Below are 26,516 nucleotides of genomic sequence, written 5' to 3' on the forward strand. Positions count from 1 at the left end.
CACCAGCTCTGCCTCTGACTTCAGCTCCACCTCTGACTTCAGCACCGCCTCCAGCTCTGCCTCTGACTTCAGCTCCGCCTTCAGCTCTGCCTCTGACTTCAGCCCCACTTCCGCCTTTGACTCTGCCTCGAGCTCCAGACCTGCTCTGCCTCTGCCTTCAGCTCCACACCAGTCTCCGAATTCAGCTCCACCTCCAACCCTGACTTCAGCTCCACCTCTGACTCCAGCCCCACACCAGATTTGCATCTGACTCCAACTTCATTTCCGCCTCTGACTACAGTTCCACACCAGCTCTACCTCTGACTTCATTTCTGCCTCTGACTCCAGCTCAACACCATCTCTGCCTCTGAGTTCAGCCCCACTTCCGCCTCCATCTCCCCCGCCAGCTCCACACCAGTTTCTGACTTCAGCTCCGCCTCTGACTACAGCTCCACACCAGTTCTGCATCTGACTTCAACTTCAGTTCCATCCCACACTACAGCTCCTCCTCCAACTCCAGTTCCACACCATCTCTGCCACTGACTTCAGCTCCGCTTCCAATTCCGGCGCCACACCAAATCTGCCTCTGACTTCAGCTCCGCCTACAGCTCCAGCTCCGCCTCCAACACCTTTTCCATGATGACATATTTTCTTTGGTCCCACCGGGATTTGAACTCGGGTCGCTGGGGTGAGAGTCCAGAGCACTATCCACTATACCATGAAGACTTTACTAGTGTTGCAGGGAAGGAATGTACACTATATGGTTTAATGGAGCATTCTCTGACTCCACCACCAGCTCTGCCTCTGACTTCAGCTCCACCTCTGACTTCAGCTCCACCTCTGACTTCAGCTCCACACCAGCTCTGCCACTGACTTCAGCTCCGCTTCCAATTCCGGCGCCACACCAAATCTGCCTCTGACTTCAGCTCCGCCTACAGCTCCAGCTCCGCCTCCAACACCTTTTCCATGATGACATATTTTCTTTGGTCCCACCGGGATTTGAACTCGGGTCGCTGGGGTGAGAGTCCAGAGCACTATCCACTATACCATGAAGACTTTACTAGTGTTGCAGGGAAGGAATGTACACTATATGGTTTAATGGAGCATTCTCTGACTCCACCACCAGCTCTGCCTCTGACTTCAGCTCCACCTCTGACTTCAGCTCCACCTCTGACTTCAGCTCCACACCAGCTCTGCCTCCAACTCCAGCCCCACACCAGCTTTGCATCTGACTCCTACTTCATCTCCGCCTCTGACTTCAGCTCCACACCAGCTCTACCTCTGACTTCATTTCTGCTTCTGACTCCAGCTCTACACCATCTCTGCCTCTGACTTCAGCCGGGATTTGAACTGCTGGGGTGAGAGTCCAGAGCACTATCCACTATACCATGAAGACTTCACTAGTGTTGCAGGGAAGGAATGTACACTATATGGTTTAATGGAGCATTCTCTGACTCCACCACCAGCTCTGCCTCTGACTTCAGCTCCACCTCTGACTTCAGCACCGCCTCCAGCTCTGCCTCTGACTTCAGCTCCGCCTCCAGCTCTGCCTCTGACTTCAGCCCCACTTCCGCCTTTGACTGTGCCTACAGCTCCAGACCTGCTCTGCCTCTGCCTTCAGCTCCGCCTCCAGCTCCACACCAGTCTCTGACTTCAGCTCCACCTCTGACTCCAGCTCCACACCAGCTCTGCCTCCAACTCCAGCCCCACACCAGGTTTGCATCTGACTCTAACTTCATCTCCGCCTCTGACTTCAGCTCCACACCAGCTCTACCTCTGACTTCATTTCTGCCTCTGACTCCAGCTCTACACCATCTCTGCCTCTGACTTCAGCCCCACTTCCGCCTCCAACTCCGCCGCCAGCTCCACACCAGTTTCTGACTTCAGCTCCGCCTCTGACTTCAGCTCCACACCAGTTCTGCATCTGACCACAACTTCAGTTCCATCTCTGACTACAGCTTCTCCTCCAACTCCAGCTCCACACCATCTCTGCCACTGACTTCAGCTCCGTCTTCAATTTCGGCACCACACCAAATCTGCCTCTGACTTCAGGTCCGACTCTGACTTCAACTCCGCCTACAGCTCCAGCTCCGCCACCAACGCCTTTTCCATGATGACATATTTTCTTTGGTCCCACCGGGATTTGAACTCGGGTCGCTGGGGTGAGAGTCCAGAGCACTATCCACTATACCATGAAGACTTCACTAGTGTTGCAGGGAAGGAATGTACACTATATGGTTTAATGGAGCATTCTCTGACTCCACCACCAGCTCTGCCTCTGACTTCAGCTCCACCTCTGACTTCAGCACCGCCTCCAGCTCTGCCTCTGACTTCAGCTCCGCCTCCAGCTCTGCCTCTGACTTCAGCCCCACTTCCGCCTTTGACTGTGCCTACAGCTCCAGACCTGCTCTGCCTCTGCCTTCAGCTCCGCCTCCAGCTCCACACCAGTCTCTGACTTCAGCTCCACCTCTGACTCCAGCTCCACACCAGCTCTGCCTCCAACTCCAGCCCCACACCAGGTTTGCATCTGACTCTAACTTCATCTCCGCCTCTGACTTCAGCTCCACACCAGCTCTACCTCTGACTTCATTTCTGCCTCTGACTCCAGCTCTACACCATCTCTGCCTCTGACTTCAGCCCCACTTCCGCCTCCAACTCCGCCGCCAGCTCCACACCAGTTTCTGACTTCAGCTCCGCCTCTGACTTCAGCTCCACACCAGTTCTGCATCTGACCACAACTTCAGTTCCATCTCTGACTACAGCTTCTCCTCCAACTCCAGCTCCACACCATCTCTGCCACTGACTTCAGCTCCGTCTTCAATTTCGGCACCACACCAAATCTGCCTCTGACTTCAGGTCCGACTCTGACTTCAACTCCGCCTACAGCTCCAGCTCCGCCACCAACGCCTTTTCCATGATGACATATTTTCTTTGGTCCCACCGGGATTTGAACTCGGGTCGCTGGGGTGAGAGTCCAGAGCACTATCCACTATACCATGAAGACTTCACTAGTGTTGCAGGGAAGGAATGTACACTATATGGTTTAATGGAGCATTCTCTGACTCCACCACCAGCTCTGCCTCTGACTTCAGCTCCACCTCTGACTTCAGCACCGCCTCCAGCTCTGCCTCTGACTTCAGCTCCGCCTCCAGCTCTGCCTCTGACTTCAGCCCCACTTCCGCCTTTGACTCTGCCTCGAGCTCCAGACCTTCTCTGCCTCTGCCTTCAGCTCCACACCAGTCTCCGAATTCAGCTCCACCTCCAACCCTGACTTCAGCTCCACCTCTGACTCCAGCCCCACACCAGATTTGCATCTGACTCCAACTTCATTTCCGCCTCTGACTACAGTTCCACACCAGCTCTACCTCTGACTTCATTTCTGCCTCTGACTCCAGCTCTACACCATCTCTGCCTCTGAGTTCAGCCCCACTTCCGCCTCCATCTCCGCCGCCAGCTCCACACCAGTTTCTGACTTCAGCTCCGCCTCTGACTACAGCTCCACACCAGTTCTGCATCTGACCACAACTTCAGTTCCATCTCTGACTACAGCTTCTCCTCCAACTCCAGCTCCACACCATCTCTGCCACTGACTTCAGCTCCGCCTCCAATTTCGGCACCACACCAAATCTGCCTCTGACTTCAGCTCCGCCTCTGACTTCAGCTCCGCCTACAGCTCCAGCTCCGCCTACAGCTCCAGCTCCGCCACCAACGCCTTTTCCATGATGACATATTTTCTTTGGTCCCACCGGGATTTGAACTCGGGTCGCTGGGGTGAGAGTCCAGAGCACTATCCACTATACCATGAAGACTTTAATAGTGTTGCAGGGAAGGAATGTACACTATATGGTTTAATGGAGCATTCTCTGACTCCACCACCAGCTCTGCCTCTGACTTCAGCTCCACCTCTGACTTCAGCTCCACACCAGCTCTGCCTCCAACTCCAGCCCCACACCAGCTTTGCATCTGACTCCTACTTCATCTCCGCCTCTGACTTCAGCTCCACACCAGCTCTACCTCTGACTTCATTTCTGCCTCTGACTCCAGCTCTACACCATCTCTGCCTCTGACTTCAGCCGGGATTTGAACTCGGGTCGCTGGGGTGAGAGTCCAGAGCACTATCCACTATACCATGAAGACTTCACTAGTGTTGCAGGGAAGGAATGTACACTATATGGTTTAATGGAGCATTCTCTGACTCCACCACCAGCTCTGCCTCTGACTCCAGCTCCACACCAGTTCTGCATCTGACTTCAACTTCAGTTCCATCCCACACTACAGCTCCTCCTCCAACTCCAGTTCCACACCATCTCTGCCACTGACTTCAGCTCCGCTTCCAATTCCGGCGCCACACCAAATCTGCCTCTGACTTCAGCTCCGCCTACAGCTCCAGCTCCGCCTCCAACACCTTTTCCATGATGACATATTTTCTTTGGTCCCACCGGGATTTGAACTCGGGTCGCTGGGGTGAGAGTCCAGAGCACTATCCACTATACCATGAAGACTTTACTAGTGTTGCAGGGAAGGAATGTACACTATATGGTTTAATAGAGCATTCTCTGACTCCACCACCAGCTCTGCCTCTGACTTCAGCTCCACCTCTGACTTCAGCTCCACCTCTGACTTCAGCTCCACACCAGCTCTGCCTCCAACTCCAGCCCCACACCAGCTTTGCATCTGACTCCTACTTCATCTCCGCCTCTGACTTCAGCTCCACACCAGCTCTACCTCTGACTTCATTTCTGCTTCTGACTCCAGCTCTACACCATCTCTGCCTCTGACTTCAGCCGGGATTTGAACTGCTGGGGTGAGAGTCCAGAGCACTATCCACTATACCATGAAGACTTCACTAGTGTTGCAGGGAAGGAATGTACACTATATGGTTTAATGGAGCATTCTCTGACTCCACCACCAGCTCTGCCTCTGACTTCAGCTCCACCTCTGACTTCAGCACCGCCTCCAGCTCTGCCTCTGACTTCAGCTCCGCCTCCAGCTCTGCCTCTGACTTCAGCCCCACTTCCGCCTTTGACTGTGCCTACAGCTCCAGACCTGCTCTGCCTCTGCCTTCAGCTCCGCCTCCAGCTCCACACCAGTCTCTGACTCAGCTTCACCTCCAACCCTGACTTCAACTTTACCTCTGACTCCAGCTCCACACCAGTCTCACTTCAGCTCCACCTCTGACTCCAGCTCCACACCAGCTCTGCCTCCAACTCCAGCCCCACACCAGGTTTGCATCTGACTCTAACTTCATCTCCGCCTCTGACTTCAGCTCCACACCAGCTCTACCTCTGACTTCATTTCTGCCTCTGACTCCAGCTCTACACCATCTCTGCCTCTGAGTTCAGCCCCATTTCCGCCTCCATCTCCGCCGTCAGCTCCACACCAGTGTCTGACTTCAGTTCCGCCTCTGACTACAGCTCCACACCAGTTCTGCATCTGACCACAACTTTAGTTCTATCTCTGACTACAGCTTCTCCTCCAACTCCAGCTCCACACCATCTCTGCCACTGACTTCAGCTCTGCCTCCAATTTCGGCACCACACCAAATCTGCCTCTGACTTCAGCTCCGCCTCTGACTTCAGCTCCGCCTACAGCTCCAGCTCCGCCACCAACGCCTTTTCCATGATGACATATTTTCTTTGGTCCCACCGGGATTTGAACTCGGGTCGCTGGGGTGAGAGTCCAGAGCACTATCCACTATACCATGAAGACTTTACTAGTGTTGCAGGGAAGGAATGTACACTATATGGTTTAATGGAGCATTCTCTGACTCCACCACCAGCTCTGCCTCTGACTTCAGCTCCACCTCTGACTTCAGCTCCACACCAGCTCTACCTCTGACTTCATTTCTGCCTCTGACTCCAGCTCTACACCATCTCTGCCTCTGACTTCAGCCGGGATTTGAACTCGGGTCGCTGGGGTGAGAGTCCAGAGCACTATCCACTATACCATGAAGACTTCACTAGTGTTGCAGGGAAGGAATGTACACTATATGGTTTAATGGAGCATTCTCTGACTCCACCACCAGCTCTGCCTCTGACTCCAGCTCCACACCAGTTCTGCATCTGACTTCAACTTCAGTTCCATCTCACACTACAGCTTCTCCTCCAACTCCAGTTCCACACCATCTCTGCCACTGACTTCAGCTCCGCTTCCAATTCCGGCGCCACACCAAATCTGCCTCTGACTTCAGGTCCGCCTCTGACTTCAGCTCCGCCTACAGCTCCAGCTCCGCCTCCAACACCTTTTCCATGATGACATATTTTCTTTGGTCCCACCGGGATTTGAACTCGGGTCGCTGGGGTGAGAGTCCAGAGCACTATCCACTATACCATTAACACTTCACTAGTGTTGCAGGGAAGGAATGTACACTATATGGTTTAATGGAGCATTCTCTGACTCCACCACCAGCTCTGCCTCTGACTTCAGCTCCACCTCTGACTTCAGCACCGCCTCCAGCTCTGCCTCTGACTTCAGCTCCGCCTCCAGCTCTGCCTCTGACTTCAGCCCCACTTCCGCCTTTGACTCTGCCTCCAGCTCCAGACCTGCTCTGCCTCTGCCTTCAGCTCCGCCTCCAGCTCCACACCAGTCTCTGACTCAGCTTCACCTCCAACCCTGACTTCAACTTTACCTCTGACTCCAGCTCCACACCAGTCTCACTTCAGCTCCACCTCTGACTCCAGCTCCACACCAGCTCTGCCTCCAACTCCAGCCCCACACCAGGTTTGCATCTGACTCTAACTTCATCTCCGCCTCTGACTTCAGCTCCACACCAGCTCTACCTCTGACTTCATTTCTGCCTCTGACTCCAGCTCTACACCATCTCTGCCTCTGAGTTCAGCCCCATTTCCGCCTCCATCTCCGCCGTCAGCTCCACACCAGTGTCTGACTTCAGTTCCGCCTCTGACTACAGCTCCACACCAGTTCTGCATCTGACCACAACTTTAGTTCTATCTCTGACTACAGCTTCTCCTCCAACTCCAGCTCCACACCATCTCTGCCACTGACTTCAGCTCTGCCTCCAATTTCGGCACCACACCAAATCTGCCTCTGACTTCAGCTCCGCCTCTGACTTCAGCTCCGCCTACAGCTCCAGCTCCGCCACCAACGCCTTTTCCATGATGACATATTTTCTTTGGTCCCACCGGGATTTGAACTCGGGTCGCTGGGGTGAGAGTCCAGAGCACTATCCACTATACCATGAAGACTTTACTAGTGTTGCAGGGAAGGAATGTACACTATATGGTTTAATGGAGCATTCTCTGACTCCACCACCAGCTCTGCCTCTGACTTCAGCTCCACCTCTGACTTCAGCTCCACACCAGCTCTACCTCTGACTTCATTTCTGCCTCTGACTCCAGCTCTACACCATCTCTGCCTCTGACTTCAGCCGGGATTTGAACTCGGGTCGCTGGGGTGAGAGTCCAGAGCACTATCCACTATACCATGAAGACTTCACTAGTGTTGCAGGGAAGGAATGTACACTATATGGTTTAATGGAGCATTCTCTGACTCCACCACCAGCTCTGCCTCTGACTCCAGCTCCACACCAGTTCTGCATCTGACTTCAACTTCAGTTCCATCTCACACTACAGCTTCTCCTCCAACTCCAGTTCCACACCATCTCTGCCACTGACTTCAGCTCCGCTTCCAATTCCGGCGCCACACCAAATCTGCCTCTGACTTCAGGTCCGCTTCTGACTTCAGCTCCGCCTACAGCTCCAGCTCCGCCTCCAACACCTTTTCCATGATGACATATTTTCTTTGGTCCCACCGGGATTTGAACTCGGGTCGCTGGGGTGAGAGTCCAGAGCACTATCCACTATACCATTAACACTTCACTAGTGTTGCAGGGAAGGAATGTACACTATATGGTTTAATGGAGCATTCTCTGACTCCACCACCAGCTCTGCCTCTGACTTCAGCTCCACCTCTGACTTCAGCACCGCCTCCAGCTCTGCCTCTGACTTCAGCTCCGCCTCCAGCTCTGCCTCTGACTTCAGCCCCACTTCCGCCTTTGACTCTGCCTCCAGCTCCAGACCTGCTCTGCCTCTGCCTTCAGCTCCGCCTCCAGCTCCACACCAGTCTCTGACATCAGCTCCACCTCCAACCCTGACTTCAGCTCCACACCAGTCTCTGACTTCAGCTCCACCTCTGACTTCAGCTCCACACCAGCTCCACCTCTGACTCCAGCCCCACACCAGATTTGCATCTGACTCCTACTTCATTTCCGCCTCTGACTACAGCTCCACACCAGCTCTACCTCTGACTTCATTTCTGCCTCTGACTCCAGCTCTACACCATCTCTGCCTCTGACTTCAGCCCCACTTCCGCCTCCAACTCCGCCGCCAGCTCCACACCAGTTTCTGACTTCAGCTCCACCTCTGACTCCAGCTCCACACCAGTTCTGCATCTGACTTCAACTTCAGTTCCATCTCACACTACAGCTTCTCCTCCAACTCCAGTTCCACACCATCTCTGCCACTGACTTCAGCTCCGCCTCCAATTTCGGCACCACACCAAATCTGCCTCTGACTCCAGCTCCGCCTCTGACTTCAGCTCCGCCTACAGCTCCAGCTCCGCCACCAACGCCTTTTCCATGATGACATATTTTCTTTGGTCCCACCGGGATTTGAACTCGGGTCGCTGGGGTGAGAGTCCAGAGCACTATCCACTATACCATGAAGACTTTACTAGTGTTGCAGGGAAGGAATGTACACTATATGGTTTAATGGAGCATTCTCTGACTCCACCACCAGCTCTGCCTCTGACTTCAGCTCCACCTCTGACTTCAGCTCCACCTCTGACTTCAGCTCCACACCAGCTCTGCCTCCAACTCCAGCCCCACACCAGCTTTGCATCTGACTCCTACTTCATCTCCGCCTCTGACTTCAGCTCCACACCAGCTCTACCTCTGACTTCATTTCTGCTTCTGACTCCAGCTCTACACCATCTCTGCCTCTGACTTCAGCCGGGATTTGAACTGCTGGGGTGAGAGTCCAGAGCACTATCCACTATACCATGAAGACTTCACTAGTGTTGCAGGGAAGGAATGTACACTATATGGTTTAATGGAGCATTCTCTGACTCCACCACCAGCTCTGCCTCTGACTTCAGCTCCACCTCTGACTTCAGCACCGCCTCCAGCTCTGCCTCTGACTTCAGCTCCGCCTCCAACTCTGCCTCTGACTTCAGCCCCACTTCCGCCTTTGACTGTGCCTACAGCTCCAGACCTGCTCTGCCTCTGCCTTCAGCTCCACACCAGTCTCCGAATTCAGCTCCACCTCCAACCCTGACTTCAGCTCCACCTCTGACTCCAGCCCCACACCAGATTTGCATCTGACTCCAACTTCATTTCCGCCTCTGACTACAGTTCCACACCAGCTCTACCTCTGACTTCATTTCTGCCTCTGACTCCAGCTCTACACCATCTCTGCCTCTGAGTTCAGCCCCACTTCCGCCTCCATCTCCGCCGCCAGCTCCACACCAGTTTCTGACTTCAGCTCCGCCTCTGACTACAGCTCCACACCAGTTCTGCATCTGACCACAACTTCAGTTCCATCTCTGACTACAGCTTCTCCTCCAACTCCAGCTCCACACCATCTCTGCCACTGACTTCAGCTCCGCCTCCAATTTCGGCACCACACCAAATCTGCCTCTGACTTCAGCTCCGCCTCTGACTTCAGCTCCGCCTACAGCTCCAGCTCCGCCTACAGCTCCAGCTCCGCCACCAACGCCTTTTCCATGATGCCATATTTTCTTTGGTCCCACCGGGATTTGAACTCGGGTCGCTGGGGTGAGAGTCCAGAGCACTATCCACTATACCATGAAGACTTTAATAGTGTTGCAGGGAAGGAATGTACACTATATGGTTTAATGGAGCATTCTCTGACTCCACCACCAGCTCTGCCTCTGACTTCAGCTCCACCTCTGACTTCAGCTCCACACCAGCTCTGCCTCCAACTCCAGCCCCACACCAGCTTTGCATCTGACTCCTACTTCATCTCCGCCTCTGACTTCAGCTCCACACCAGCTCTACCTCTGACTTCATTTCTGCCTCTGACTCCAGCTCTACACCATCTCTGCCTCTGACTTCAGCCGGGATTTGAACTCGGGTCGCTGGGGTGAGAGTCCAGAGCACTATCCACTATACCATGAAGACTTCACTAGTGTTGCAGGGAAGGAATGTACACTATATGGTTTAATGGAGCATTCTCTGACTCCACCACCAGCTCTGCCTCTGACTCCAGCTCCACACCAGTTCTGCATCTGACTTCAACTTCAGTTCCATCCCACACTACAGCTCCTCCTCCAACTCCAGTTCCACACCATCTCTGCCACTGACTTCAGCTCCGCTTCCAATTCCGGCGCCACACCAAATCTGCCTCTGACTTCAGCTCCGCCTACAGCTCCAGCTCCGCCTCCAACACCTTTTCCATGATGACATATTTTCTTTGGTCCCACCGGGATTTGAACTCGGGTCGCTGGGGTGAGAGTCCAGAGCACTATCCACTATACCATGAAGACTTTACTAGTGTTGCAGGGAAGGAATGTACACTATATGGTTTAATGGAGCATTCTCTGACTCCACCACCAGCTCTGCCTCTGACTTCAGCTCCACCTCTGACTTCAGCTCCACCTCTGACTTCAGCTCCACACCAGCTCTGCCTCCAACTCCAGCCCCACACCAGCTTTGCATCTGACTCCTACTTCATCTCCGCCTCTGACTTCAGCTCCACACCAGCTCTACCTCTGACTTCATTTCTGCTTCTGACTCCAGCTCTACACCATCTCTGCCTCTGACTTCAGCCGGGATTTGAACTGCTGGGGTGAGAGTCCAGAGCACTATCCACTATACCATGAAGACTTCACTAGTGTTGCAGGGAAGGAATGTACACTATATGGTTTAATGGAGCATTCTCTGACTCCACCACCAGCTCTGCCTCTGACTTCAGCTCCACCTCTGACTTCAGCACCGCCTCCAGCTCTGCCTCTGACTTCAGCTCCGCCTCCAGCTCTGCCTCTGACTTCAGCCCCACTTCCGCCTTTGACTGTGCCTACAGCTCCAGACCTGCTCTGCCTCTGCCTTCAGCTCCGCCTCCAGCTCCACACCAGTCTCTGACTCAGCTTCACCTCCAACCCTGACTTCAACTTTACCTCTGACTCCAGCTCCACACCAGTCTCACTTCAGCTCCACCTCTGACTCCAGCTCCACACCAGCTCTGCCTCCAACTCCAGCCCCACACCAGGTTTGCATCTGACTCTAACTTCATCTCCGCCTCTGACTTCAGCTCCACACCAGCTCTACCTCTGACTTCATTTCTGCCTCTGACTCCAGCTCTACACCATCTCTGCCTCTGAGTTCAGCCCCATTTCCGCCTCCATCTCCGCCGTCAGCTCCACACCAGTGTCTGACTTCAGTTCCGCCTCTGACTACAGCTCCACACCAGTTCTGCATCTGACCACAACTTCAGTTCTATCTCTGACTACAGCTTCTCCTCCAACTCCAGCTCCACACCATCTCTGCCACTGACTTCAGCTCTGCCTTCAATTTCGGCACCACACCAAATCTGCCTCTGACTTCAGCTCCGCCTACAGCTCCAGCTCCGCCACCAACGCCTTTTCCATGATGACATATTTTCTTTGGTCCCACCGGGATTTGAACTCGGGTCGCTGGGGTGAGAGTCCAGAGCACTATCCACTATACCATGAAGACTTTACTAGTGTTGCAGGGAAGGAATGTACACTATATGGTTTAATGGAGCATTCTCTGACTCCACCACCAGCTCTGCCTCTGACTTCAGCTCCACCTCTGACTTCAGCTCCACACCAGCTCTGCCTCCAACTCCAGCCCCACACCAGCTTTGCATCTGACTCCTACTTCATCTCCGCCTCTGACTTCAGCTCCACACCAGCTCTACCTCTGACTTCATTTCTGCCTCTGACTCCAGCTCTACACCATCTCTGCCTCTGACTTCAGCCGGGATTTGAACTCGGGTCGCTGGGGTGAGAGTCCAGAGCACTATCCACTATACCATGAAGACTTCACTAGTGTTGCAGGGAAGGAATGTACACTATATGGTTTAATGGAGCATTCTCTGACTCCACCACCAGCTCTGCCTCTGACTCCAGCTCCACACCAGTTCTGCATCTGACTTCAACTTCAGTTCCATCCCACACTACAGCTCCTCCTCCAACTCCAGTTCCACACCATCTCTGCCACTGACTTCAGCTCCGCTTCCAATTCCGGCGCCACACCAAATCTGCCTCTGACTTCAGCTCCGCCTACAGCTCCAGCTCCGCCTCCAACACCTTTTCCATGATGACATATTTTCTTTGGTCCCACCGGGATTTGAACTCGGGTCGCTGGGGTGAGAGTCCAGAGCACTATCCACTATACCATGAAGACTTTACTAGTGTTGCAGGGAAGGAATGTACACTATATGGTTTAATGGAGCATTCTCTGACTCCACCACCAGCTCTGCCTCTGACTTCAGCTCCACCTCTGACTTCAGCTCCACCTCTGACTTCAGCTCCACACCAGCTCTGCCTCCAACTCCAGCCCCACACCAGCTTTGCATCTGACTCCTACTTCATCTCCGCCTCTGACTTCAGCTCCACACCAGCTCTACCTCTGACTTCATTTCTGCTTCTGACTCCAGCTCTACACCATCTCTGCCTCTGACTTCAGCCGGGATTTGAACTGCTGGGGTGAGAGTCCAGAGCACTATCCACTATACCATGAAGACTTCACTAGTGTTGCAGGGAAGGAATGTACACTATATGGTTTAATGGAGCATTCTCTGACTCCACCACCAGCTCTGCCTCTGACTTCAGCTCCACCTCTGACTTCAGCACCGCCTCCAGCTCTGCCTCTGACTTCAGCTCCGCCTCCAGCTCTGCCTCTGACTTCAGCCCCACTTCCGCCTTTGACTCTGCCTCCAGCTCCAGACCTGCTCTGCCTCTGCCTTCAGCTCCGCCTCCAGCTCCACACCAGTCTCTGACATCAGCTCCACCTCCAACCCTGACTTCAGCTCCACACCAGTCTCTGACTTCAGCTCCACCTCTGACTTCAGCTCCACACAAGCTCCACCTCTGACTCCAGCCCCACACCAGATTTGCATCTGACTCCTACTTCATTTCCGCCTCTGACTACAGCTCCACACCAGCTCTACCTCTGACTTCATTTCTGCCTCTGACTCCAGCTCTACACCATCTCTGCCTCTGACTTCAGCCCCACTTCCGCCTCCAACTCCGCCGCCAGCTCCACACCAGTTTCTGACTTCAGCTCCACCTCTGACTCCAGCTCCACACCAGTTCTGCATCTGACTTCAACTTCAGTTCCATCTCACACTACAGCTTCTCCTCCAACTCCAGTTCCACACCATCTCTGCCACTGACTTCAGCTCTGCCTCCAATTTCGGCACCACACCAAATCTGCCTCTGACTCCAGCTCCGCCTCTGACTTCAGCTCCGCCTACAGCTCCAGCTCCGCCACCAACGCCTTTTCCATGATGACATATTTTCTTTGGTCCCACCGGGATTTGAACTCGGGTCGCTGGGGTGAGAGTCCAGAGCACTATCCACTATACCATGAAGACTTCACTAGTGTTGCAGGGAAGGAATGTACACTATATGGTTTAATGGAGCATTCTCTGACTCCACCACCAGCTCTGCCTCTGACTTCAGCTCCACCTCTGACTTCAGCACCGCCTCCAGCTCTGCCTCTGACTTCAGCTCCGCCTCCAGCTCTGCCTCTGACTTCAGCCCCACTTCCGCCTTTGACTGTGCCTACAACTCCAGACCTGCTCTGCCTCTGCCTTCAGCTCCGCCTCCAGCTCCACACCAGTCTCTGACTTCAGCTCCACCTCCAACCCTGACTTCAGCTCTACCTCTGACTCCAGCTCCACACCAGTTTCTGACTCCAGCCCCACACCAGCTTTGCATCTGACTCCAACTTCATCTCCGCCTCTGACTTCAGCTCCACACCAGCTCTACCTCTGACTTCATTTCTGCCTCTGACTCCAGCTCTACACCATCTCTGCCTCTGACTTCAGCCCCACTTCCGCCTACAACTCCGGCGTCAGTTCCACACCAGTTTCTGACTTCAGCTCCGCCTCTGACTCCAGCTCCACACCAGTTCTGCATCTGACCACAACTTCAGTTCCATCTCTGACTACAGCTTCTCCTCCAACTCCAGCTCCACACCATCTCTGCCACTGACTTCAGCTCCGCCGCCAATTTCGGCACCACACCAAATCTGCCTCTGACTCCAGCTCCGCCTCTGACTTCAGCTCCGCCTTTAGCTCCAGCTCCGCCACCAACGCCTTTTCCATGATGACATATTTTATTTGGTCCCACCGGGATTTGAACTCGGGTCGCTGGGGTGAGAGTCCAGAGCACTATCCACTATACCATGAAGACTTCACTAGTGTTGCAGGGAAGGAATGTACACTATATGGTTTAATGGAGCATTCTCTGACCACCACCAGCTCTGCCTCTGACTTCAGCTCCACCTCTGACTTCAGCACCGCCTCCAGCTCTGCCTCTGACTTCAGCTCCGCCTCCAGCTCTGCCTCTGACTTCAGCCCCACTTCCGCCTTTGACTCTGCCTCCAGCTCCAGACCTGCTCTGCCTCTGCCTTCAGCTCCGCCTCCAGCTCCACACCAGTCTCTGACATCAGCTCCACCTCCAACCCTGACTTCAGCTCCACACCAGTCTCTGACTTCAGCTCCACCTCTGACTTCAGCTCCACACCAGCTCCACCTCTGACTCCAGCCCCACACCAGATTTGCATCTGACTCCTACTTCATTTCCGCCTCTGACTACAGCTCCACACCAGCTCTACCTCTGACTTCATTTCTGCCTCTGACTCCAGCTCTACACCATCTCTGCCTCTGACTTCAGCCCCACTTCCGCCTCCAACTCCGCCGCCAGCTCCACACCAGTTTCCGACTTCAGCTCCACCTCTGACTCCAGCTCCACACCAGTTCTGCATCTGACTTCAACTTCAGTTCCATCTCACACTACAGCTTCTCCTCCAACTCCAGTTCCACACCATCTCTGCCACTGACTTCAGCTCCGCCTCCAATTTCGGCACCACACCAAATCTGCCTCTGACTCCAGCTCCGCCTCTGACTTCAGCTCCGCCTACAGCTCCAGCTCCGCCACCAACGCCTTTTCCATGATGACATATTTTCTTTGGTCCCACCGGGATTTGAACTCGGGTCGCTGGGGTGAGAGTCCAGAGCACTATCCACTATACCATGAAGACTTCACTAGTGTTGCAGGGAAGGAATGTACACTATATGGTTTAATGGAGCATTCTCTGACTCCACCACCAGCTCTTTCTCTGACTTCAGCTCCACCTCTGACTTCAGCACCGCCTCCAGCTCTGCCTCTGACTTCAGCTCCGCCTCCAGCTCTGCCTCTGACTTCAGCCCCACTTCCGCCTTTGACTGTGCCTACAACTCCAGACCTGCTCTGCCTCTGCCTTCAGCTCCGCCTCCAGCTCCACACCAGTCTCTGACTTCAGCTCCACCTCCAACCCTGACTTCAGCTCCACACCAGTCTCTGACTTCAGCTCCACCTCTGACTCCAGCTCCACACCAGCTTTATATCTGACTCCAACTTCATCTCCGCCTCTGACTTCAGCTCCACACCAGCTCTACCTCTGACTTCATTTCTGCCTCTGACTCCAGCTCTACACCATCTCTGCCTCTGACTTCAGCCCCACTTCCGCCTACAACTCCGGCGTCAGCTCCACACCAGTTTCTGACTTCAGCTCCGCCTCTGACTCCAGCTCCACACCAGTTCTGCATCTGACCACAACTTCAGTTCCATCTCTGACTACAGCTTCTCCTCCAACTCCAGCTCCACACCATCTCTGCCACTGACTTCAGCTCCGCCGCCAATTTCGGCACCACACCAAATCTGCCTCTGACTCCAGCTCCGCCTCTGACTTCAGCTCCGCCTTTAGCTCCAGCTCCGCCACCAACGCCTTTTCCATGATGACATATTTTCTTTGGTCCCACCGGGATTTGAACTCGGGTCGCTGGGGTGAGAGTCCAGAGCACTATCCACTATACCATGAAGACTTCACTAGTGTTGCAGGGAAGGAATGTACACTATATGGTTTAATGGAGCATTCTCTGACTCCACCACCAGCTCTGCCTCTGACTTCAGCTCCACTTCTGACTTCAGCACCGCCTCCAGCTCTGCCTCTGACTTCAGCCCCACTTCCGCCTTTGACTCTGCCTCCAGCTCCAGACTTGCTCTGCCTCTGCCTTCAGCTCCGCCTCCAGCTCCACACCAGTCTCCGACTTCAGCTCCACTTCCAACCCTGACTTCAGCTCTACCTCTGACTCCAGCTCCACACCAGTCTCACTTCAGCTCCACCTCTGACTCCAGCCCCACACCAGATTTGCATCTGACTCCAACTTCATCTCCGCCTCTGACTACAGCTCCACACCAGCTCTACCTCTGACTTCATTTCTGCCTCTGACTCCAGCTCTACACCATCTCTGCCTCTGACTTCAGCCCCACTTCCGCCTCCAACTCCGCCGACAGCTCCACACCAGTTTCTGACTTCAGCTCCACCTCTGACTCCAGCTCTACACCAGTTCTGCATCTGACTTCAACTTCAGTTCCATCTCACACTACAGCTTCTCCTCCAACTCCAGTTCCACACCATCTCTGCCACTGACTTCAGCTCCGCTTCCAATTCTGGCGCCACACCAAATCTGCCTCTGACTTCAGGTCCGCCTCTGACTTCAGCTCCGCCTACAGCTCCAGCTCCGCCTCCAACACCTTTTCCATGATGACATATTTTCTTTGGTCCCACCGGGATTTGAACTCGGGTCGCTGGGGTGAGAGTCCAGAGCACTATCCACTATACCATGAAGACTTCACTAGTGTTGCAGGGAAGGAATGTACACTATATGGTTTAATGGAGCATTCTCTGACTCCACCACCAGCTCTGCCTCTGACTTCAGCTCCACCTCTGACTTCAGCACCGCCTCCAGCTCTGCCTCTGACTTCAGCTCCGCCTCCAGCTCTGCCTCTGACTTCAGCCCCACTTCCGCCTTTGACTCTGCCTCCAGCTCCAGAACTGCTCTGCCTCTGCCTTCAGCTCCGCCTCCAGCTCCACACCAGTCTCTGACTTCAGCTCCACCTCCAACCCTGACTTCAGCTCTACCTCTGACTCCAGCTCCACACCAGTCTCTGACTTCAGCTCCACCTCTGACTCCAGCCCCACACCAGATTTGCATCTGACTCCAACTTCATCTCCGCCTCTGACTTCAGCTCCACACCAGCTCTACCTCTGACTTCATTTCTGCCTCTGACTCCAGCTCTACATCATCTTTGCCGCTGACTTCAGCCCCACTTCCGCCTCCAACTCCGCCGCCAGCTCCACACCAGTTTCTGACTTCAGCTCCACCTCTGACTCTAGCTCCACACCAGTTTTGCATCTGACCTCAACTTCAGTTCCATCTCTGACTACAGCTCCTCCTCCAACTCCAGCTCCACACCATCTCTGCCACTGACTTAAGCTCCGCCTCCAATTCCGGCGCCACACCAAATCTGCCTCTGACTCCAGGTCCGCCTCTGACTTCAGCTCCGCCTACAGCTCCAGCTCCGCCTCCAACACCTTTTCCATGATGACATATTTTCTTTGGTCCCACCGGGATTTGAACTCGGGTCGCTGGGGTGAGAGTCCAGAGCACTATCCACTATACCATGAAGACTTCACTAGTGTTGCAGGGAAGGAATGTACACTATATGGTTTAATGGAACAGCCTCTGACTCCACTTCCACACCAGCTCTGCCTCTGACTTGAGCTCCGATTCCGACTGCAGCTCCACACCAGATCTGCCTCTGACTTCAGCTCTGCCTCTGACTCCGATACCAGCTCCGCCTCTGACTCCAGCTCCTCACCAGCGCTGCCTCTGACTTCAGCTCCACCCCCAACTCCAGCCCCACCTCAGCTTTGCATTTGACTCCAACTTCAGCTCCGCCTCTGACTTCAGGTCCACATCAGCTTCGCCTCCGACTTCAGCTCCACCTCCGATACCAGCCCCACACCAGCTTTGCATCTGACTCCTACTTCATCTCTGCCTCTGACTTCAGCTCCACACCAGCTCTACCTCTGACTTCATTTCTGCCTCTGACTCCATCTCTACACCATCTCTGCCTCTGACTTCAGCCGGGATTTGAACTCGGGTCGCTGGGGTGAGAGTCCAGAGCACCATCCACTATACCATGAAGACTTCACTAGTGTTGCAGGGAAGGAATGTACACTATATGGTTTAATGGAGCAGTCTCTGACTCCACCACCAGCTCTGCCTCTGACTTCAGCTCCACCTCTGACTTCAGCACAACCTCCAGCTCTGCCTCTGACTTCAGCTCTACCTCTGACTCCGACATCAGCTCCGCCTCTGACTCCAGCTCCTCACCAGCTCTGCCTCTGACTTCAGCTCCTCCTCCAACTCCAGCTCCACACCATCTCTGCCTCCGGTCCCGGCTCCACACCAGATCTGCCTCTGACTTCAGCTCCGCCTCTAACTTCCGTTCCGCCTCCAACTCCAGCTCCACACCAGCTCCGTCTCCAACGCCTTTTCCATGATGACATATTTTTTTTGGTCCCACCGGGATTTGAACTTGGGCCGCTGGGGTGAGAGTCCAGAGCACTATCCACTATACCATGAAGACTTCACTAGTGTTGCAGGGAAGGAATGTACACTATACTCCAACTTCAGCTCCGCCTCTGACTTCAGCACCACACTAGTTCTACCTCTGACTCCAGCTCTACACCATCTCTGCTTTTGACTTCAGCCCCACTTCCGCCTGCAGCTCCGCCTCCAGCTCCACACCAGTTTCTGACTTCAGCTCTACCTCCGACCCTGACTTCAGCTCCGCCTCTGATTCCAGCTCCACACCAGTTCTGCATCTGACTTCAACTTCAGCTCCACCTCTGACTACAGCTCCTCCAACTCCAGCTCCATACCATCTCTGTCACTGACTTCAGCTCCGCCTCCGATTCCGGCGCCATACCAAATCTGCCTCTGACTTCAGCTCCGCCTCCAGCTCCGCCTCTGACTCCAGCTCCACACAAGCTCCGCCTCCAACGCCTTTTCCATGATGACATATTTTCATTGGTCCCACCGGGATTTGAACTCGGGTCGCTGGGGTGAGAGTCCAGAGTACTATCCACTATACCATGAAGACTTCACTAGTGTTGCAGGGAAGGAATGTACACTATACTCCAACTTCAGCTCCGCCTCTGACTTCAGCTCCACACTAGTTCTACATCTGACTTTAGCTCTACACCATCTCTGCCTCTGACTTCAGCCCCACTTCCGCCTCCAGCTCCACACCAGTTTCTGACTTCAGCTCTACCTCCGACTCTGACTTCAGCTCCGCCTCTGATTCCAGCTCCACACCAGATCTGCCTCTGACTTCAGCTCTGCCGCTGACTTCAGCTCCGCCTCCAGCTCCGCCTCTGACTTCCGTTCCGCCCCCAAATCCAGCTCCACACCAGCTTCGCCTACAACGCCTTTTCCATGATGACAGTATTTTTTTGGTCCCACCGGGATTTGAACTCGGGTCGCTGGGGTGAGAGTCCAGAGCACTATCCACTATACCATTAAGACTTCACTAGTGTTGCAGGGAGAATGTACACTATATGGTTTAATGGAGCAGTCTCTGACTCCACCACCAGATCTGCCTCTGACTTCCGTTCCGCCTCCAACTCCAGCTCCACACCAGCTCCGTCTTCAACGCCTTTTCCATGATGACATATTTTTTTTGGTCCCACCGGCATTTGAACTCGGGCCGCTGGGGTGAGAGTCCAGAGCACTATCCACTATACCATGAAGACTTCACTAGTGTTGCAGGGAAGGAATGTACACTATACTCCAACTTCAGCTCCTCCTCCAACTCCAGCTCCACAACATCTCTGCCTCCGGTACCGGCTCCACACCAGATCTGCCTCTGACTTCAGCTCCGCCTCTGACTTCCGTTCCGCCTCCAACTCCAGCTCCACACCAGCTCCGTCTCCAACGCGTTTTTCATGATGACATATTTTTTTTGGTCCCACCGGGATTTGAATTCGGGCCGCTGGGGTGAGAGTCCAGAGCACTATCCACTATACCATGAAGACTTCACTAGTGTTGCAGGGAAGGAATGTACACTATACTCCAACGTCAGCTCCGCCTCTGACTTCAGCTCCACACTAGTTCTACCTCTGACTCCAGCTCTACACCATCTCTGCCTCTGACTTCAGCCCCACTTCCGCCTCCAGCTCCGTTTCCAGCTCCACACCAGTCTCTGACTTCAGCTCCACCTCCAACCCTGATTTCAGCTCCACCTCTGACTCCAGCTCCGCCTCCAACGCCTTTTCCATGATGACCTATTTTCTTTGGTCCCACCGGGATTTGAACTCGGGTCGCTTGGGTGAGAGTCCAGATCACTAATCACTATACCATGAAGACTTTACTAGTGTTGCAGGGAAGGAATGTACACTATATGGTTTAATGGAGCAGTCTCTGACTTCACTTCCACACCAGCTCTGCCTCTGACTTGAGCTCCGATTCCGACTCCAGCTCCACACCAGATCTGCCTCTGACTTCAGCTCTGCCTCTGACTCCGACACCAGCTCCGCCTCTGACTCCAGCTCCTCACCAGCGCTGCCTCTGACTTCAGCTCCACCCCCAACTCCAGCCCCACCTCAGCTTTGCATTTGACTCCAACTTCAGCTCCGCCTCTGACTTCAGGTCCACATCAGCTTCGCCTCCGACTTCAGCTCCACCTCCGATACCAGCCCCACACCAGCTTTGCATCTGACTCCTACTTCATCTCTGCCTCTGACTTCATCTCCACACCAGCTCTACCTCTGACTTCATTTCTGCCTCTGACTCCATCTCTACACCATCTCTGCCTCTGACTTCAGCCGGGATTTGAACTCGGGTCGCTGGGGTGAGAGTCCAGAGCACTATCCACTATACCATGAAGACTTCACTAGTGTTGCAGGGAAGGAATGTACACTATATGGTTTAATGGAGCATTCTCTGACTCCACCACCAGCTCTGCCTCTGACTTGAGCTCCACCTCTGACTTCAGCACCGCCTCCAGCTCTGCCTCTGACTTCAGCTCCGCCTCCAGCTCTGCCTCTGACTTCAGCCCCACTTCCGCCTTTGACTGTGCCACAACTTCAGTTCCATCTCTGACTACAGCTTCTCCTTTAGCTCCAGCTCCGCCACCAACGCCTTTTCCATGATGACATATTTTCTTTGGTCCCACCGGGATTTGAACTCGGGTCGCTGGGGTGAGAGTCCAGAGCACTATCCACTATACCATGAAGACTTCACTAGTGTTGCAGGGAAGGAATGTACACTATATGGTTTAATGGAGCATTCTCTGACTCCACCACCAGCTCTGCCTCTGACTTCAGCTCCACCTCTGACTTCAGCACTGCCTCCAGCTCTGCCTCTGACTTCAGCCCCACTTCCGCCTTTGACTCTGCCTCCAGCTCCAGACTTGCTCTGCGTCTGCCTTCAGCTCCGCCTCCAGCTCCACACCAGTCTCCGACTTCAGCTCCACCTCCAATCCTGACTTCAGCTCTACCTCTGACTCCAGCTCCACACCAGTCTCACTTCAGCTCCACCTCTGACTCCAGCTCCACACCAGCTCTGCCTCCAACTCCAGCCCCACACCAGGTTTGCATCTGACTCTAACTTCATCTCCGCCTCTGACTTATGCTCCACACCAGCTCTACCTCTGACTTCATTTCTGCCTCTGACTCCAGCTCTACACCATCTCTGCCTCTGAGTTCAGCCCCACTTCCGCCTTCAACTCCGCCGCCAGCTCCACACCAGTTTCTGACTTCAGCTCCGCCTCTGACTCCAGCTCCACACCAGTTCTGCATCTGACCACAACTTCAGTTCCATCTCTGACTACAGCTTCTCCTCCAACTCCAGCTCCACACCATCTCTGCCACTGACTTCAGCTCCGCCTCCAATTTCGGCACCACACCAAATCTGCCTCTGACTTCAGCTCCGCCTCTGACTTCAGCTCCGCCTACAGCTCCAGCTCCGCCACCAACGCCTTTTCCATGATGACATATTTTCTTTGGTCCCACCGGGATTTGAACTCGGGTCGCTGGGGTGAGAGTCCAGAGCACTATCCACTATACCATGAAGACTTCACTAGTGTTGCAGGGAAGGAATGTACACTATATGGTTTAATGGAGCATTCTCTGACTCCACCACCAGCTCTGCCTCTGACTTCAGCTCCACCTCTGACTTCAGCACCGCCTCCAGCTCTGCCTCTGACTTCAGCTCCGCCTCCAGCTCTGCCTCTGACTTCAGCCCCACTTCCGCCTTTGACTGTGCCTACAGCTCCAGACCTGCTCTGCCTCTGCCTTCAGCTCCGCCTCCAGCTCCACACCAGTCTCTGACTTCAGCTCCACCTCCAACCCTGACTTCAACTTTACCTCTGACTCCAGCTCCACACCAGTCTCACTTCAGCTCCACCTCTGACTCCAGCTCCACACCAGCTCTGCCTCCAACTCCAGCCCCACACCAGGTTTGCATCTGACTCTAACTTCATCTCCGCCTCTGACTTCAGCTCCACACCAGCTCTACCTCTGACTTCATTTCTGCCTATGACTCCAGCTCTACACCATCTCTGCCTCTGACTTCAGCCCCACTTCCGCCTCCAACTCCGCCGCCAGCTCCACACCAGTTTCTGACTTCAGCTCCGCCTCTGACTCCAGCTCCACACCAGTTCTGCATCTGACCACAACTTCAGTTCCATCTCTGACTACAGCTTCTCCTCCAACTCCAGCTCCACACCATCTCTGCCACTGACTTCAGCTCCGCCTCCAATTTCGGCACCACACCAAATCTGCCTCTGACTTCAGCTCCGCCTCTGACTTCAGCTCCGCCTACAGCTCCAGCTCCGCCACCAACGCCTTTTCCATGATGACATATTTTCTTTGGTCCCACCGGGATTTGAACTCGGGTCGCTGGGGTGAGAGTCCAGAGCACTATCCACTATACCATGAAGACTTTACTAGTGTTGCAGGGAAGGAATGTACAATATATGGTTTAATGGAGCATTCTCTGACTCCACCACCAGCTCTGCCTCTGACTTCAGCTCCACCTCTGACTTCAGCTCCACCTCCAGCTCTGCCTCTGACTTCAGCTCCGCCTCCAGCTCTGCCTCTGACTTCAGCCCCACTTCCGCCTTTGACTCTGCCTCGAGCTCCAGACCTGCTCTGCCTCTGCCTTCAGCTCCACACCAGTCTCCGACTTCAGCTCCACCTCCAACCCTGACTTCAGCTCCACCTCTGACTCCAGCCCCACACCAGATTTGCATCTGACTCCAACTTCATTTCCGCCTCTGACTACAGTTCCACACCAGCTCTACCTCTGACTTCATTTCTGCCTCTGACTCCAGCTCTACACCATCTCTGCCTCTGAGTTCAGCCCCACTTCCGCCTCCATCTCCGCCGCCAGACCAGACTTCAGCACCGCCTCCAGCTCTGCCTCTGACTTCAGCTCCGCCTCCAGCTCTGCCTCTGACTTCAGCCCCACTTCCGCCTTTGACTGTGCCTACAACTCCAGACCTGCTCTGCCTCTGCCTTCAGCTCCGCCTCCAGCTCCACACCAGTCTCTGACTTCAGCTCCACCTCCAACCCTGACTTCAGCTCTACCTCTGACTCCAGCTCTACACCAGTCTCTGACTTCAGCTCCACCTCTGACTCCAGCCCCACACCAGCTTTGCATCTGACTCCAACTTCATCTCCGCCTCTGACTTCAGCTCCACACCAGCTCTACCTCTGACTTCATTTCTGCCTCTGACTCCAGCTTTACACCATCTCTGCCTCTGACTTCAGCCCCACTTCCGCCTACAACTCCGGCGCCAGCTCCACACCAGTTTCTGACTTCAGCTCCGCCTCTGACTCCAGCTCCACACCAGTTCTGCATCTGACCACAACTTCAGTTCCATCTCTGACTACAGCTTCTCCTCCAACTCCAGCTCCACACCATCTCTGCCACTGACTTCAGCTCCGCCGCCAATTTCGGCACCACACCAAATCTGCCTCTGACTCCAGCTCCGCCTCTGACTTCAGCTCCGCCTTTAGCTCCAGCTCCGCCACCAACGCCTTTTCCATGATGACATATTTTCTTTGGTCCCACCGGGATTTGAACTCGGGTCGCTGGGGTGAGAGTCCAGAGCACTATCCACTATACCATGAAGACTTCACTAGTGTTGCAGGGAAGGAATGTACACTATATGGTTTAATGGAGCATTCTCTGACTCCACCACCAGCTCTGCCTCTGACTTCAGCTCCACCTCTGACTTCAGCACCGCCTCCAGCTCTGCCTCTGACTTCAGCCCCACTTCCGCCTTTGACTCTGCCTCCAGCTCCAGACTTGCTCTGCGTCTGCCTTCAGCTCCGCCTCCAGCTCCACACCAGTCTCCGACTTCAGCTCCACCTCCAGCCCTGACTTCAGCTCTACCTCTGACTCCAGCTCCACACCAGTCTCACTTCAGCTCCACCTCTGACTCCAGCCCCACACCAGATTTGCATCTGACTCCAACTTCATCTCCGCCTCTGACTACAGTTCCACACCAGCTCTACCTCTGACTTCATTTCTGCCTCTGACTCCAGCTCTACACCATCTCTGCCTCTGACTTCAGCCCCACTTCCGCCTTCAACTCCGCCGCCAGCTCCACACCAGTTTCTGACTTCAGCTCCACCTCTGACTCCAGCTCCACACCAGTTCTGCATCTGACTTCAACTTCAGTTCCATCTCACACTACAGCTTCTCCTCCAACTCCAGTTCCACATCATCTCTGCCACTGACTTCAGCTCCGCTTCCAATTCTGGCGCCACACCAAATCTGCCTCTGACTTCAGGTCCGCCTCTGACTTCAGCTCCGCCTACAGCTCCAGCTCCGCCTCCAACACCTTTTCCATGATGACATATTTTCTTTGGTCCCACCGGGATTTGAACTCGGGTCGCTGGGGTGAGAGTCCAGAGCACTATCCACTATACCATTAACACTTCACTAGTGTTGCAGGGAAGGAATGTACACTATATGGTTTAATGGAGCATTCTCTGACTCCACCACCAGCTCTGCCTCTGACTTCAGCTCCACCTCTGACTTCAGCACCGCCTCCAGCTCTGCCTCTGACTTCAGCTCCGCCTCCAGCTCTGCCTCTGACTTCAGCCCCACTTCCGCCTTTGACTCTGCCTCCAGCTCCAGACCTGCTCTGCCTCTGCCTTCAGCTCCGCCTCCAGCTCCACACCAGTCTCTGACATCAGCTCCACCTCCAACCCTGACTTCAGCTCCACACCAGTCTCTGACTTCAGCTCCACCTCTGACTCCAGCCCCACACCAGCTTTGCATCTGACTCCAACTTCATCTCCGCCTCTGACTTCAGCTCCACACCAGCTCTACCTCTGACTTCATTTCTGCCTCTGACTCCAGCTCTTCACCATCTCTGCATCTGACTTCAGCCCCACTTCCGCCTCCAACTCCACCGCCAGCTCCACACCAGTTTCTGACTTCAGCTCCGCCTCTGACTCCAGCTCCACACCAGTTCTGCATCTGACCACAACTTCAGTTCCATCTCTGACTACAGCTTCTCCTCCAACTCCAGCTCCACACCATCTCTGCCACTGACTTCAGCTCCGCCTTCAATTTCGGCACCACACCAGCTCTGCCTCTGACTTCAGCTCCACCTCTGACTTCAGCACCGCCTCCAGCTCTGCCTCTGACTTCAGCCCCACTTCCGCCTTTGACTCTGCCTCCAGCTCCAGACTTGCTCTGCGTCTGCCTTCAGCTCCGCCTCCAGCTCCACACCAGTCTCCGACTTCAGCTCCACCTCCAGCCCTGACTTCAGCTCTACCTCTGACTCCAGCTCCACACCAGTCTCACTTCAGCTCCACCTCTGACTCCAGCCCCACACCAGATTTGCATCTGACTCCAACTTCATCTCCGCCTCTGACTACAGTTCCACACCAGCTCTACCTCTGACTTCATTTCTGCCTCTGACTCCAGCTCTACACCATCTCTGCCTCTGACTTCAGCCCCACTTCCGCCTTCAACTCCGCCGCCAGCTCCACACCAGTTTCTGACTTCAGCTCCACCTCTGACTCCAGCTCCACACCAGTTCTGCATCTGACTTCAACTTCAGTTCCATCTCACACTACAGCTTCTCCTCCAACTCCAGTTCCACATCATCTCTGCCACTGACTTCAGCTCCGCTTCCAATTCTGGCGCCACACCAAATCTGCCTCTGACTTCAGGTCCGCCTCTGACTTCAGCTCCGCCTACAGCTCCAGCTCCGCCTCCAACACCTTTTCCATGATGACATATTTTCTTTGGTCCCACCGGGTTTTGAACTCGGGTCGCTGGGGTGAGAGTCCAGAGCACTATCCACTATACCATTAACACTTCACTAGTGTTGCAGGGAAGGAATGTACACTATATGGTTTAATGGAGCATTCTCTGACTCCACCACCA

This window comes from Syngnathus leptorhynchus, unplaced genomic scaffold (genome assembly GCF_054491065.1).
Source record: "Syngnathus leptorhynchus isolate UIUO unplaced genomic scaffold, UIUO_Slep HiC_scaffold_35, whole genome shotgun sequence".
NCBI classification, from domain to species: domain Eukaryota; kingdom Metazoa; phylum Chordata; class Actinopteri; order Syngnathiformes; family Syngnathidae; genus Syngnathus; species Syngnathus leptorhynchus.